This window comes from Lepidochelys olivacea, assembly GCF_965140295.1.
Source record: "Lepidochelys olivacea isolate rLepOli2 genome assembly, chromosome: 4".
NCBI classification, from domain to species: Eukaryota; Metazoa; Chordata; order Testudines; family Cheloniidae; genus Lepidochelys; species Lepidochelys olivacea.
The window spans coordinates 141,113,400-141,130,161 of NC_140414.1; positions in this window are offsets into that span (position 1 = coordinate 141,113,400).

Below are 16,762 nucleotides of genomic sequence, written 5' to 3' on the forward strand. Positions count from 1 at the left end.
AAAATTGAAGAGTGTATCAATAATAAAAATAGTAAACGAGCCTTCCAGGTTATAAAAGATCTGACGAAGGAAAGATGAACCAAAGCTAATGCAATTCAAGACAAAGAAGGGAACAGTGTTACAGAAGAAAAGGACATCATCAATAGGTGGACAAATTACTGCTCTGATCTACATAATCACCAGACAAATGGAGATCCTAGTGTCCTAGACAGCCTAGATTCAACAGAGGAGGATGACTTTCCAATACTGCCTGAAGAAGTGGAGACAGATGTGAAATCACTCAAGAACGGAAAGGCTACAGGTATTGACAACATCCCAGCTGAACTGATGAAATTCAGAGGAGAAATAGTAATCGATGTAGATGTACTCACTGGTGAGTGGCCCTCCATGTGGACACAGTCACTAATCATCACTCTGCCAAAGAAAGGCAACCTGCAATTGTGTCAAAATTACCAGACCAAAAGCCTAATCAGCCAGCCTGTCAATGTGATGTTGAAAGTCATACTGAACAGATTGAAGCCACAAGCAGAGAATGTCATTGGTGAAGAACAGGCTGGCTTTCATGCTGGAAGAGGTACCACAGAACAGATTTTCAACCTTCGTGTTCTATGGAAGAAGTACTTACACCACCAGCAGGACATCTACCACATCTTTGTTGATTTCAAGAAGGCATTTGACAGAGTATGGCACAAAGGTCTCTGGGCAACCACGAAGAAGTACAATGTTGGTCGTAAGCTTATTCTTACCATTAAACAACTGTATGCCAAGGCCAGCAGTACAGTTGTCATCAATGGCACAATAGGAGAGTGGTTTCACACCACTGCACCCCTTCTGATCCTTGCACAAGATCAGTTTACACCCTGAAGCCTTGTTCTTAATTACCCTTCTCTTAACTTGCACAATAACATATTACTAGAAGTCAGGCCATTAGAAACTCCAGCTGTAGTCTGTGTCTTGGTTATTGCCTGTGTGACAGTTTCCACATGCACAGCACTTCCTCTTTTGAGGCACTTGAGGATATGATCTTTGACCTCTTTTGCTGATGTTTGGGCTCAGCAGCTGATACAACCAGCCAACCTAGTAAATGCATCAGTACAAAATGCTCTCAATTCCGTTGTATCAACAAAATCACTGTATTTGGAAACTCCGAATGGATTGAGTGCCCAGCTGTGGGCGCAATTGTCTGCTTAGCATCGAGGAATGCTGCCTTCGCCGTGCAAATGCTGGTTCTCAGCATGTCCGATGAATACACACACATTGCAGCAGGCATCAATGCTGGGCCTACAAATAAATATGGTATGGGAGCTGGCTAATTGCACGACCGTGCCCAGCGTGTTTGGGCCATTAGGATGTGTAATCTGTCTGCCACTGAAGTCAATGGGAGCTCTTCCATTGCTTCAGTGGAAGCAAGATTGGCTACTGTGGTAGACATGATTAAATCCTGTGCTTCAGGGCAAAAGCTGCAGGGATCAGGAGAGACGTATGCCGCATGCTGAAAAACTGCAAAGGTGGATTGTGGGTGGTAGGACTGCTGCCGCTCTGTACTGCAGGTTGGCACTGCAGAAAGCACAGTACTGAACCTGGAGCATAACTGGTCTGATCAGACACGATAAATCCCTTCTTCCTTTCAACAACAGAACACACAAGTCCGTAGACACAGAGAGCTCTACTGTAGCTGCAGGCTTTTGCGCCTAGAGTTTCTGCTGTCAGATGTAAAACAGCAGGCAAAGTTATGTCCTAGTGCCCAGAGACCTATGTGAGGCTATAATCTAAAATGTTACAGGAAAAGGCTTCTGTTTGTCAGGTCTAATATCAGTGTCCAATAGGGCTGTCAAGCTATTAACAAAATTAATTGTGGTTAATCGTGCAATTGAAAAAAATTAATTGTGATGAATTGTGCTGTTAATAATCAAATATTATTTATTTAAATATTTTGGATGTTTTCTAAATTTTCAAATAGATTGATTTCAATTACAACACAGAATACAAAGTGTACAGTGCTCACTTTATATTTATTTTTATTACAAATATTTGCACTGTAAAAAACAAAAAATAGTATTTTTCAGTTCCCCCATTACAAGTACTGTAGTGCAATATCTTTGTCATGAAAGTTGAACTTACAAATGTAGAATTATGTAAAAAAAGTAACTGCACTCAAAAACAAAACAATGTAAAATTTTAGAGCCTACAAGTCCATTCAGTCCTACTTCTTCTTCATCCAATCGCTCAGACAAATAAGTCTGTGTACATTTATGGGAGATAATGCTGCCCACTTCCTATTTACAATGTCACCTGAAAGTGAGCACAGGCATTGACATGGAATTGTTGTAGCTGGTGTCACAAGATATTGATGTGCCAGATGCGCTAAAGATTCCTATGTCCCTTCATGCTTCAACCACCAATCCAGAAGACATGTATCCATGCTGATGACGGGTTTTGCTCGACAACGATCCAAAGCAGTGTGGACCAACGCATGTTCATTTTCATCATCTGAGTCAGTTGCCACCAGCAGAAGGTTGATTTTTGATTTTTTGGGGGGGTTCAGGTTCTGTTGTTTCTGCATCGGAGTGTTGCTGTTTTAAGACTTCTGAAAGCTTGCTCCGCACCTTGTCCCTCTCAGGTTTTGGAAGGCACTGCAGATTCTTAAACCTTGGGTCGAGTGCTGTAGCTATCTTTAATAATCTCACATTTGTACCTGCTTTGCATTTTGTCAAATCTGCAGTGAAAGTGTTCTTGAAATGAACAACATGTACTGGGTCATCGTCTGAGACTGCTATAACATGAAATATATGGCAGAATGTGGGTAACACAGAGCAGGGGACGTACAAGTCTCCCCCAAGAAGTTCATTCACAAATTTCATTAACTCATGATTTTTTTTTAACAAACAACAACAACATGAAAGCACGTCCTCTGGAATGGTGGCCAAAGCATGAAGGGGCATATGAATGTTTAGCATATCTGGCACTGAAATACCTTGCAGTGTCTGCTACAAAAGTCCCATGTGAATGCCTGTTCTCACTTTCAGGTGACATTGTAAACAAGAAGAGGGCAGCATTATCTCCCATAAATATAAACAGACTTGTTTGTCTTAGCGAATTGCTGAACAAGAAGTAGGACTGAGTGGACTTGTAGGCTTTAAAGTGTTACATTGTTTTGGTTTTGAGTGCAGTTATGTAACAAAAATATCTACATTTGTAAGTTGCATTTTCATGTTAAAGAGATTGCGCTAAAGTACTTGTATGAGGTGAACTGAAAAATACTATTTCTTTTGTTTATCATTTTTACAGTGCAAATATTTGGAATCAAAAATAATAATATAAAGTAAAAATAATATGAACATATAAAGCACTGTACACTTTGTATTCTGTGTTGTAATTGAAATCAATATATTTGGAAATGTAGAAAAACATCCAAAAATATTTCATAAATTTCAATTTGTATTCTATTGTTTAACAGTGCGATTAAAACTTCAATTAATCATGGTTAATTTTTTAAATCATGATTAATTTTTTTTTTTTAGTTAATCGCGTGAGTTAACTGCGAGTAATCGACAGCCCTTGGGTCCACCCTTTGAAACCTAGGTCATGAATGGGTGCGGAACTGAAGGAAGGCCTGGCTCCAGCCAAGGAGCTGGTTCAACTTCCTCTTTTGTCCCTTTGGAAGAACAGGACAAGAAATAACAACTCACTTAGTTGCAGGTGGTATCTGCCAGCCAAGGATCTTGGAGGGAATTACACATACTAATGCCTCCTTGTGAGGCAGGGAGTACTCCATTGTACAGAAATGGGAGGGAAGAGGTTAATGAGGTAATGTTTCAAGGGTGTTGAGTACTCAACTTCAATGGGCTTCAGCTGTACATTTTTGCAAATTGGGCCCTTCATGCACACCATTGGGCTCATGTTTTCAAAAGAGCTCAGCTTGCATTTAGGAACAAAGTCAAGCCAGATTTTCAGAACTGCTGAGCACCCCGCAGCACTGTATTGTGCTCCTTTGGTCAGGTGTTCACAACCCTTCAGCACCCAGCATGCTGGCATCTGTTGAAAAGCTGGTTGCTCATTTGGTTGCCTAAATGGAAGCCAAGCACCTTTGAAAACCTGGCCCCATGCAGGAGTGCTTAGCCCTTTAGGACACGTGGCCAAAAATATCTTAAACTGGGCACTGCCAAGTGGACACTCCCAAAGTGAGTGGCTGCTTTTGATCCTTTGATCCTGTATAATTTGCTCAAGGTCATACAGTGAGTCAGCCTAGACACTACACCGATAGGCATCTTATAAGTGGTTAATTAAATCTAGGCAGAGCCAAGAGCCCTGGTTCCTAGCCCCCTGCTCATGGCATGAAACCGTACCCTCTCTTCAAAACAGGTAGGACTCTGATCCGGAAACATTCTCTTGAAGCCTGCAGATCATGTACTTAGGCAACTAAAACAGTATATAGAAATTGTTCGGCCTAGATCTCTGCACTGCGTCAGCCACGGTCGTATCTAAACTCCTGATAGTCGTCAAACTACATCCCAGCCAGCACCCTCTTGCAGTCTGTAGATATTAAGAAAACAGTCCCAGCTGCTGCTGTTAAGCTGCTCGCTATTTGCCATGTAAGCTGCAAACCTCTGAATTCCAATAACATAAGTTATTAATAATAACTATGTTATTAATAATAAATATGTTATAATAATAACATATTTAACTAGAGCTAATCAATGTTGCATTTGTGACAGACCGTTCTCTCCCAGCCACTGTCACTGCAGGTCAATCTGTTAGAGATTCCACAGGGATTAGAACTCAGTCAGTGAGGGAGAAATCTCATACTTATTACTTATGGGAAGAAATGTACCAATCAAGCTCTCTGGAAGTAAATATGGTGGTTGTTTGTAAGTACACTGCTGGATTGATAGCCCCGTGGGTGACAAAAGTCCTCTATTTATCCAGGGCAGGTAAGATATAGATAGTGTGAGGGACCAGCCTCTAAACATGAGGAGGGGTCTCTGTCTCCATGCTCAATCAATTCTGGCCTATCTAATGAGGCTGCCAGCCTAGGGGCCAGGCAGTACCTACTATAGGATGGGTTCTGTGCTGTGAACACAGTGAACCAGGACCACTAATTTTTTTCCACATTTAAATCTAAGGCTATCTCCTGTATCTGTCCTTACCTCAGTCAGGTGCCTGATCTTTCCACAAGCTGGGACTTCATAATAATTTGTATTGAAATAGCCCTTAGAAGCCCCAACTGTCAGCCACTGAAATTAAAGGAAAAGTTTCCACTTTAGTGATAAGAAAAGGAGGACTTGTGGCACCTTAGAGACTAACAAATTTATTTGAGCATAAGCTTTCGTGAGCTACAGCTCACCTCATCAGATGCATGCAGTGGAAAATACAGTGGGGAGATTTATATACACAGAGAACATGAAACAATGGGTGTTACCATACACACTGTAATGAGAGTGATCAGGTAAGGTGAGCTATTACCAGCAGGAGAGCTGGCGGGGGGGAGACCTTTTGTAGTGATAATCAAGGTGGACCATTTCCAGCAGTTGACAAGAACGTCTGAGGAACAGTGGAGGGTGGGGAATAAACATGGGGAAATAGTTTTACTTGGTGTAATGACACATCCACTCCCAGTCTTTATTCAAGCCTAAATTAATTGTATCCAGTTTGCAAATTAATTCCAATTCAGCAGTCTCTCGTTGGAGTCTGTTTTTGAAGTTTTTTTGTTGAAGAATTGCCACTTTTAGGTCTGTAATCAAGTGACCCAAGAGATTGAAGTGTTCTCTGACTGGTTTTTGAATGTTGTAATTCTTGATGTCTGATTTGTGTCCATTTATTCTTTTACATAGAGACTGTCCAGTTTGACCAATGTACATGGCAGAGGGGCATTGCTGGCACATGATGGCATATATCACATTGGTAGATGTGCAGGTGAACGAGCCTCTGATAGTGTGGCTGATGTGATTAGGCCCTATGGTGGTGTCCCCTGAATAGATATGTGGACACAGTTGGCAACGGGCTTTGTTGCAAGGATAGGTTCCTGGGTTAGTGGTTCTGTTGTGTGGTGTGTGGTTGCTGGTGAGTATTTGCCTCAGGTTGGGGAGCTGTCTGTAAGCAAGGACTGGCCTGTCTCCCAAGATCTGTGAGAGTGATGGGTCGTCCTTCAGGATAGGTTGTAGATCCTTGATGCGTTGGAGAGATTTTAGTTGGGGGCTGAAGGTGATGGCTAGTGGCGTTCTGTTATTTTCTTTGTTGGTCCTGTCCTGTAGTAGGTGACTTCTGGGTACTCTTCTGGCTCTGTCAATCTGTTTCTTCACTTCAGCAGGTGGGTATTGTAGTTGGAAGAATGCTTGATAGAGATCTTGTAGGTGTTTGTCTCTGTCTGAGGAGTTGGAGCAAATGCAGTTGTATCGTAGAGCTTGGCTGTAGACAATGGATCGTGTGGTGTGGTCTTGATGAAAGCTGGAGGCATGTAGGTAAGCATAGTGGTCAGTAGGTTTCCGGTATAGGGTGGTGTTTATGTGATGAGTCATGCTGGGTTTTGTCACACTGATGTTGCAATCCCATTTGTGTTATACAAGTGGGCTTGGTTCGCATTTACTTATAAAAGCGGCAAAGAGTCCTGTGGCACCTTATAGACTAACAGACGTATTGGAGCATAAGGTTTCATGGGTGAATACCCACTTTGTCGGATGCATGTAGTGGAAATTTCCAGAGGCAGGTATAAATATGCAAGCAAGAATCAGGCTAGGGATAACTAGGTTAGTTCAATCAAGGAGGATGAAGCCCTCTTCTAGCAGCTGAGGTGTAGTTGTAGTTTCTCACGTTGTGCATCACATGATGCCTTGCATAATCCTGATCTCCCTCCTCCTCACACGTCTTGCTTTTTAACAGTCACCTTGGGCTGTATTTTTTTTTAAGTGTGAAAAAAACCCATTGCTGGAGTCCTCACTTGACCCCATGCTCAGGGTATAAAATAGGGCCCATTCTGCGCATGGAATGCCCACTAAAGTCAGAGGGAGCTCTGCTTGAAATCAACTGTACGTCCATATGCAGACGATATTATGCTTCGTATCATAGATCATGAAATAGATGTTCTGGAGAATGAATTAAATGAAGACTTGGACATTATAACTAGATGGGCAAAGGAACACCAATTCCAGCTGAATCAAGCAAAAATAAAGTCCACCTACTTTATCACAACTTGTAGGAGTCTCGCCTACTGGCCAAAATTGACACTAGCTGGAGAAGGTATTGCCATTGAGAGGAACCTGGTGTACTTTGAAGTGACCTTGGACACAGAACTAAGGTTTGGACCACAAGTCGGAAAGATGGCTGCCACTGTTGGGTAACTCACTTATGCTAAGGCTCATTGGCCTCAAAGGGAGGGCATGGATCAGTGTTCATGTTGTGCTCCCCATCAGTACCCGGCCTCGGCCAGGAAGCTAATGATCCAACCAGGGGACCAAATTCGGTGATGAATCCTGGTCACGTGCCACCTGAGGCACATTGTGCATACACTAAGAAGATAGGCCTCAAAGCCTTAAGCTAACTATTTAAGCTAATTATCTTACAGGATGTAGGCCTGTAGGTTTCTTGTGTAGCTGCTACATAAAATAGCTTAAGCTAGCTCTATAGGCTATAATCTTCTATGATGTATTGCTAGTTCCAACTGGGGTTCACATGTTAAGACACTGAAAACAACACACTGCTTAATAATTCGCCCAAAACTTGAATATCCATTACCTGTCTGGTCATGTTCTGCTTCTGGTAATCTTGCTAAGACTGATGTTGTGCTGTCGTCTTCAGTTCTCATGATAATTGGAGCAGTAAGAGACACTCCAAAAGCAATCTGTGAACAAGAGTCTGATGTTCTATCGTAGAAAAGAACAGCAAATTCAGTATAGAAACTGTCTTCATTCCCTACCTGAATGTCATCACTGCTCAGGTCTGTTCAGAAATTGGAAAGCCAAATTAAGCTGAAATGATCATCTTGTTTCAAAAGGTATTGTGATGGGGCAAGGCCAGATGGCTATAGAAAAGTAGTGGGAGATAGATAGATTAGCTCCAGGCTAAACAAATCCCTGGTACCAGGATGAGTGAAATGGCAGCTGCTCCAGGTAAATTAAGACACCTGGGGCCATTTAAGAACTTTCCAGAAGGCAGGGAGAAGGCTAGGTTGATTGAGACACCTGAAGCCAATCAGGGGCTGGCTGAAACTAGTTAAAAGCCTCCCAGTTAGTCAGGTGGGTGTGCATGTCAGGAGCTGTGGAAGGAAGTTGTGCTGTTGGAGAGGCTGAGTAGTACACACCATATCAGGCACAAGGAAGGAGGCCCTGAAGTAAGGGTGAAGTGGAGCTTGAGGAAGTGAGGGCTGCTGTGGGGGAAGTAGCCCAGGGAATGGTATATGTCATGTTTCTAAAAGGTCAGCTACCACAGCTGGTACTAATAGGGTCCCTGGGCTGGAGCCCAGAGTAGAGCATGGGCGCGGGCTCCCCCCACACCTTTGCCCCTGATTAATCACTGAGACTGGGAGAAAACAGAGACTGTGCAAGGAAGGATAACTTCTCCTCACCTCCCTCATTGGCTTATGATGAAAATGGCTCAGTAGACTGTGACCCTTGTCTCTAGAGAGAGAAGGGTTACATGGAGGGTCACAGTGAGCCTCTGAGACTAGCAAAATCCGCCAGGAAACGCAGGACCCACAGAGGCAAGGACAGAGTATTGTCACAGTATGTAAAGACTACTAAAGAAATGGAAGCATTTGATGATGTTAGAAAGCTAGAGCGCATGAAGAAGTTTGTATGCCCAGTAATTCCTCCGCATGACCTTATTTCCTTTAGTAAATGTCTCTCTCTTTTGGAATCTTGCTCAAAGATTCCACACGGATTTGGCCACACTAGGGAAAATTGTAGATAAGACTACCCAATGGTATCAGTCATGAGTCAAACAGATTCATGTGTACACTGATGGTTCATTAGACAAATCCTTCAAGAATGATAGTTGTAGTTTCTTCATCTAGTGGCCTCATAGAGAGAGTACAATAAAGAGCTCTAGTTCAGGATACATTAGCTTGAACTATACGGCCAAACTGAAAGCTATTTTCACTGCACTGCAAGAAACAAACGTCAAAAATAGAGGCAGATGATGTGATGTTTGTTGACTTATGGTCGGTGATCCTCTGTTCCTTTCAAAGAAATCAGAACATTAGCAACAATGCAATTCACAAGGAGGAGCAGATGATTGGAAAGGAAGCCAATATATTGACTTTTCAGTGGATTCCATCAGATGTTGGTGTGAATGGGAGTGAGCTAGCTAAGGCCCTAGCTAAACTGGAAGATCAAAAACTCAGGTTGGAATGACAGCTGTTGAGGATAGTCATACCCTTATGTTCTTATGTTCAAGGGAAATATTAGCTGAAATAAATAGTTAAAAGATGAAAGATTCTCTGATTGACATCAAAGCAACTCAGAAAATAATATCCACTATTGTGAGACTGTGGATGGGACACGCCACAGGAATGAAAATCAGTAGAGATGGGACCAAGATATATCCACTTGGCAAGATGTGTCAGGAGAATGCTTTTACACCTGCCCACACTCTTGAATGTAATATTGTAAGGAAAAGTGAAACTTTTGGGATTGAATACCTTGCCTCGAGCCCTTACAAAGGACCCTATATGAGTTGCCAAATTCATTCTCAAACTTCATGGCCTAATATAATCAAGGGACAAGACAACAACAACCACTAATTTTAGACTTCGCACAAGAAGAAATATTCAGGTACTCAGAACAGTGCATGAGAACATCACTGATGTCACACAATGGGAATTAGGTCAGGCTGCAACACTGAGATCTGGATTACAACCCCGCCCATGCCACAAATCAACTGGGTTTTGGTTTGGCCCCATCTCTACCAGAGAACAGTACACCTTCTCTCACTGCAACACTAAATATTGAGAGCAATATTTTTATACCAAAGTGAAAACAGCATTAAGGAACAAGACGCACATGGCTTCGTTCCGGGCATTATGTTCACAAAGCGTCCTTACAGAGCTTGAAGTCAGTGCATGCACTATCCGCTTCTCTTTGCCTCAAGCAAAATAAATCAGGTTAGCCTTTGTTCTTGGCCCTTAACAAGTGAGGGACATTGCAGCTGCATACTGGAGAGATGCCTGTGTCACGGGACACATCTTTATGCTGTTTAGTTAAGCACTGTGTGTAGGATTGCACAGTGTAAGTTTTTAACTCACACTTTTTTTTGGTGAAAAATGCAGGTTCGGGATGACAGAAATATTATGTGAATTCGTGTCAATTTCAGCTAAATAAATAAATAAACATCCTGAAAAAAATCATAATGCTTCATTTTGGTGTTTTCAAAATGAAATGTGTTTTGATTTTTCAGTTCTAAACTTCCTTTAAATTGATACTTTTTCATTTAAAATGACTAAAAAAAATATTCAAAATTGAAATGACACATTTCAGTTCAGGTCAAATGAAATGTTTTGTTCAATCCAAAACTTTTTTTAAGGAATTGCCAAATAACCAAAAAAATCCATTATTCGCACAACTCTCTCCCATGCCCTATCATGGTTCAATCACTGACCGCAGCGCCATGAAGATTCACCAACCACCCATTTGGATTTCCTTAATCAATGCTTAATTCTTATTTAAAAACACCGGAAAAACTTCCGCAGCACTCAGAGATCACTAGAATGGTCTAAACATCTTAGAAGCCAGCACATTTATTATTGAAGCTGCTACTATGCCCAGCCATTTCCTCAGACTAATTAAACACAGCAGCAGGCTAGAACACTAGTCACAACAGTGTAGCACTTTGTCTGGACCCATATGTTTCCAGCCAATAGAAAGAGGGCTCCTGACACGGAATCCCCTTTTGTTTAACTCACAAGTTCTAAAATAATGAACCCTTTAGTTGCTGGATTAAAACACTGTGAACACAAGGCTCCTGGGTTTTGTAGGCTCTTTTTTCTCTCCACCTCATCTGTGAGGGAGGTGTTGATGAGCTCTAACCTGGGGTTATATGAGTGAGAACCCAAGCAGTGTCAAAGCGAGGGGAAATTAGATTTTTTTTTAAAGCCTTGCTAGCAGATCATAAAGCTGCATGTTACATAAACTGAAATAGGCAAATTCAATTGGAAAACATCTCAGTTTCAGATTTTTAAAGTCATAGAACCATAGAATCATAGAAGATTAAGGTTGGAAGCGACCTCAGGAGGTCATCTAGTCCAACCCCCTGCTCAAAGCAGGACCAACCCCAATTAAATCATCCCAGCCAGGGCTTTATCAAGCCAGGCCTTAAAAACCTCTAAGGAAGGAGATTCCACCACCTCCCTAGGTAACCCATTCCTGTACTTCACCACCCTCCTAGTGAAATAGTGTTTCCTAATATCCAACCTTGACCTCCCCCACTGCAACTTGAGACGATTGCTCCTGGTTCTGACATCTGCCACCACAGACAACAGCCTAGCTCCATCCTCTTTGGAACCCCCCTTTAGGTAGTTGAACGCTGCTATCAAATGCCCCGCTCACTCTTCTCTTCTGCAGACTAAATAAGCCCAGTTCCCTCAGCCTCTCCTCACAGGTCATGTGCCCCAGCCCCTTAATCATTTTCATTGCCCTCCACTGGACTCTTTCCAATTTGTCCACATCCTTTCTGTAGTGGGGGGCCCAAAACTGGACACAATACTCCAGATGTGGCCTTGCCAGTGCCGAATAGAGGGGAATAATCACTTCCCTCAATCTGCTGGCAATGCTCCTACTAATGCAGTCCAGGTCACTGTTGTATAAATAGTAACTGCATTATCCTAGGAAAAGTGCCTTAAATGTACTATACACAGTGTCGCTCAGCCCAAGATAAATAGGATCTCAACGTGCACAAACCATAACCTACTTATATACACCCTCCATCAAAATGTAGCAGCCTTTAATGTGGAACATAATAAAAACGTATATAGAACACTTGTTATCTCAAAACACTTCAACTTAAATGCTCTGCATGTTGTATATAGGGATTACTTCACCCGCTGCTGAAATTCAGCCACTTCTGGGGTGAAAAGGCAGCAGCTAAACTCACAACATTCTATAACCTTTTAGGGCAAGAAGTGATACAAAATATCCATTTGAACCTGGAGGTGGAACTTAAGCTGGTAGAATGCAATTACCTGGGTTGAAATTTTCTTAGGAAATGGCCACAAGGCTGTTAGGTCCCATTTGAAGCTCAGCATCCTCACCACGGCCTTGTGGCATGAGTCCAGGAGCAGCTCAGAGAAGACTGCCACCAAATGAATAAACATAATAGTCCATCATGCCAAGAGCAGGCTTTTCAATAATAATACCTTCCCTGCTGCCTCCTGGGGGTGCCGTAAGGAGAAACGAGCCAGCATCAATAGAGCACTTTATGGTTTCAAAGTGCTTTAAGTGCTGCATTTTTGGAAGGAGGGAAATTATATGGGCTGGTAGAGAGTATCTACTGTAAGTAGGCAGCATGTCATTACCTGAGTTCAATTTCTGCTGCATAACTTCCCAAAGCTGCCAAATGGCGGCTTCAGAGCTGCCCTCCCCCACATCTAACAGCACGCTGGAGCCAAATTCATCCTAGTTTTAAAGTAATTAAGTCCTGAGGTGATACAGCCCATGATGGCGAGTCATTGACCAAGAAGCTTTTTCCTTTACTCCAGGCTTTGTTTTATGGTCGGAAAGATGTTTTTAAAGCCAGACAAAGCCTTAACCCTTGCCATGGGGGATAGTGCTTTTAGTCACACTGTAAGAAATACTTGACTAGTTTGGTCTTCAGGGTTGTCTTTGTGTTGAACACAATGGTACCCAGACCATCAGCACAATGGCAGGGCTAGCAGTCACATCTGCCGGTTCCTCTTGCACAGATCGTGCTAGGTGAGCTGAGGACAAGGAAGCAGAGGGACCATGACACGACTACGCAGAACTGTTCCTGCTGGGCTAGCCACACTATTTCCTTTAACATCATCTCCACCGTTTTTCTACTACTGACGTGACAAACAGTTACAATCTTCTGAGACATTCAGGAAGCGTTGTGTTTACTGCTCAAGCCGGAGGTGGGACAGACCTTTCTCACCCACGCTTTGCCACACAGATGCCTGTCAGTGTCTGCCAAATGTTTGCTGAGTGAACTGAGTAGGGAACCAAACCAATAAGGCTGGTTTCCTTGAGCAAATATTGAGGTTGAAGAGGCACGTACGGCTGAAGTGAAGCCTGGAAAACGTGGATAGAGTAGAAGAAAGTGCCACAAATAATGTAAATCAGAAATCGCTTCCTGCCAGGGCAGGCTAGAGACCGGAAACTGATTCGGTCTTTGATCATAGCCCAAAGGCCAAGAAATGACAAACTTCCATAGCTGCTAAATCTGTGGGGGCTTGCAGGGGGCGGGGGGGAGGCATTTTTTGCTACATAATGATAGTGCTCTGTGAAAGTGGGGATGGACTTTTGTCTCCCCTAGTGGGGCTAGTCCACATAAGAGGTGAATGAGTCTACTACACTTGCCAGCTAGGGAGTTTAGGTCCAGATCCTCATAAGTCTATTGGCACCTAATTGTTCATATTCGCAGCTGTGTAAGGCCAGGTTCAAATCCCACTATTGGTCCAAGTGGAATCAGTTACAAAGGGATGTGTGGTGGGAAATGTGCTCAATGCTTTATTAGTAGCAACTGCTTGTTTAAGCAGTGGTAGAATCCAGAGGCTGTGTTTGGATCTGGATTAGATTTAGACTAGAGTTTCAGGGTTTTGGGCCAAATCAGAGCTAAGGTTCAAGTCTAGAGTAAATGATACTGAATCTAAGCACTGACATAAATCTGCAACCCAAAATGCCAGAAATAGCATGCGATCAGCTATTCATATAGGACTCACATCATTCTCAGTACATGGAGACACTGCTGTAGACAACGTCTGTTACAGAACGTGGCACCCACTGTAGGCTGAATTTCACCTCCTCTTCCAACTCCTAATTTCCCAGTTCCATTGGGAATCAGTTGCTCATAAATTTCAGTTCTTTCTCCCAAAGTCTGAGTGACATCTGTTGAGCCACATAGGAGTTGGTGGCATGAGGAAGTAAAACATAATCTCTACAAATGTTCCAGTCAGAAACTGTGTGCTCTAGTAAAGCCAGTCTATGGGCCTAGGGTGTAGGCGGTCTGGCCCAGTGGTCACAGCTGAGTTGGGATCTGCACATCAGGGACGGTAGTCTCAGGAATCACAAAAGCCAGATTCAATAAGCAAGAGTCGGAGTCACAGTCAGGCTGGGGTGAAAAAGCAGAGATCAGAGGCAGTACCAGGGTGGAATCAGGAGGCAGGAATCAGAGTCAGAGTTAGAGACCGGCGATCAGAGATAGTTCCAGGCAGGAATCAGGCAGCAAGGGTCAGGCTGAGACCAGAAGACAAGGTAAAGTCTGGAGTCACAGCAGATCAAAGACTGGGAGGTTGCCCAGACAACTTCCTGAGCCACCTGCTAGGGTTAAATGGGGTGCTTGACCAATCAGAGGGCCGCAGGGTACTATCTTGGCTGGTACCTCCTGTGATGCTTATTCTCCACAGTGCTCCTTAGGTAGGGCTCAACATTGCTTCCAGTAGTGCTGTGTGACCATCAACTGTTCCCGGCTCTGCAGATCCAGGTTCTAGTCCACGGAGCTTCACATCCAGAAACTGGGCTTGGTTTGTGGAGCTTCTCAAGTATTATAAAGGAAACCAAGATTGAAGAAAATCCATTCAGTGTTATTAACATCACCATTGTTCTATATTTACAAGACAGTAGCATCTACACGCAAAGGCCCTGTTGTGCTAGGTCCCTGCATGACATACAATCTAAACGGACAAGCCAAAGGGTGGGAGCCAAGAAATATTATCCCCAGTTTATAGATGGGGAATCAAAGCACAGAGTGATTAAGGGTGTACCTACACTGTACACTAAGCTTGAGCTCTGACTCAGGTTTGAACCCAAGCCCCTCTTCCCTCGACACCCAAATCAGTCTGACTAGGGTCAGCAAGCACTGGGGACCTGGGTCCTAGAACCCTGCTTGGCGGTGGGTCAGAGCCCAAGTCCCACTGTGTCGCGGGTCCAAGCCCTGTCATTTTGCAGTGTGGCTGCAGATCAAGTCACAGAACCCAGTCAGATCAGAAGTGCAGTAAGGATGTGTTAGGCTGGCTGTGATACCCGTGTCCAGCAATTGCAAGCCCCAGGTTTATAGTGCAGTGTGGAGGCTCAAGCATGGGCTTGGAAACACTGATTTCACAAGACCAAATCGCACACATATGGACTTAGTGTGCAGTGTAGACATACCCCCAGTAAGTTGTCCTTAGTCATAAAGGAAACCTGTGCAGAGCTGGGAATTAAACCCAGCCCTCCAAAGTCCCCATCCAATTCCTTAACTACAAGATCATTCTTCTGTATGAAGATTTACAGATGCCACCTTTGCACATTCTAACTTTTCTACCTTTTTTCTTCTTCTCAAATGCATATTAATGATGATTGGGTTGAGGTTACCCTATTTCAGAACACTCCAATTAGTGGAGCTTGAAGTCTCACATGTCAAAACAGTTCAACATCAAGGAATGTACAAGGTCATTTAGGATCACACAGAGTTGCCAGGACAGCGTGCCTGCCAAGTTTATAAGCTAGGTCCCACCACCATAGCATTTGACTTCAGAAAGGAGAACTACACAAAAATGAGGAAGATACTTAAATGGAAATTAAAAGATACAGTCACAAAAGTGCATGGAAACTTTTTTAAAACACCATAATAGAGGCTCAAATTAAATGTATACCCCCAAATAAAAATACATAGTAAAAGAATTTTTAAAAGTACCACCATGGCTAAGACAAAGTAAAAGAAGCAGCTAGAGGCAAAAAGCATCCTTTAAAAATTGGAAGTCAAATCCTACTGAGGAAAATAGAAAGGAACATAAACTCTGGCAAGTCAAGTGTCAAAGTATAATTAGGCAGGCCAAAAAAAGAATTTGAGCAACTAGCAAAAGACAAAAATTAACAGCAAAAAAAAATTTAAGTACATGAGAAGCAGGAAGCCTGCCAAACAATAAGGGGGGGTGGGGTCACTGGACGATTGAGGTGCTAAAGGAGCTGTCGAAAAATATAAGGCCATTGTGGAAAAGTTCATTGAATTCTTTATATCAGTCTTCACTGCAGAGGATGTGAGGAGGATTCCTACACCCAAGCCATTCTTTTTAGGTGACAAATCTGAGAAACTGTCCCAGACTGAGGTGTTAGTAGAGGAGATTTTGGAATAAACTGATACATTAAATAGTAATAAATCACCAGGACCTCATGGTATTCACCCAAGAGTTCTGAAGGAACTCCCCTATGAAACTGCAGAACTACTGTTTATGTATGTAACCTATTGCTTAAACCAGCCTCAGGTTCTAATTAAACAGGTTTAAAGCTTATCACAGCATGAGAAACCATTAAAAAAAACTGGTTTGCTGTGTGTGAATGGGGAAACTGAGGCACACTGCCTACTGGCCTTAATGGCTGGATGCCAAGAGAACCATAACAACAAACTGCCTTTGAGATAGTCAGTAACTAACCCTCTTGCAGTAAACTAAGAGGGGAGGTGTGAAGTTCTGTACCTTGGGGAAACCCCTATACGCCCATGTTCATCTTTATAAAATGATTGTGTGGTAGCCAGTGCAAAGTTTGTCATGTTGGGTGTCTTCGGAAGGCTCATGATGCACTGAGCATGGTTGTTATAGTGATGTTATATTAACTGCTACAGTAAT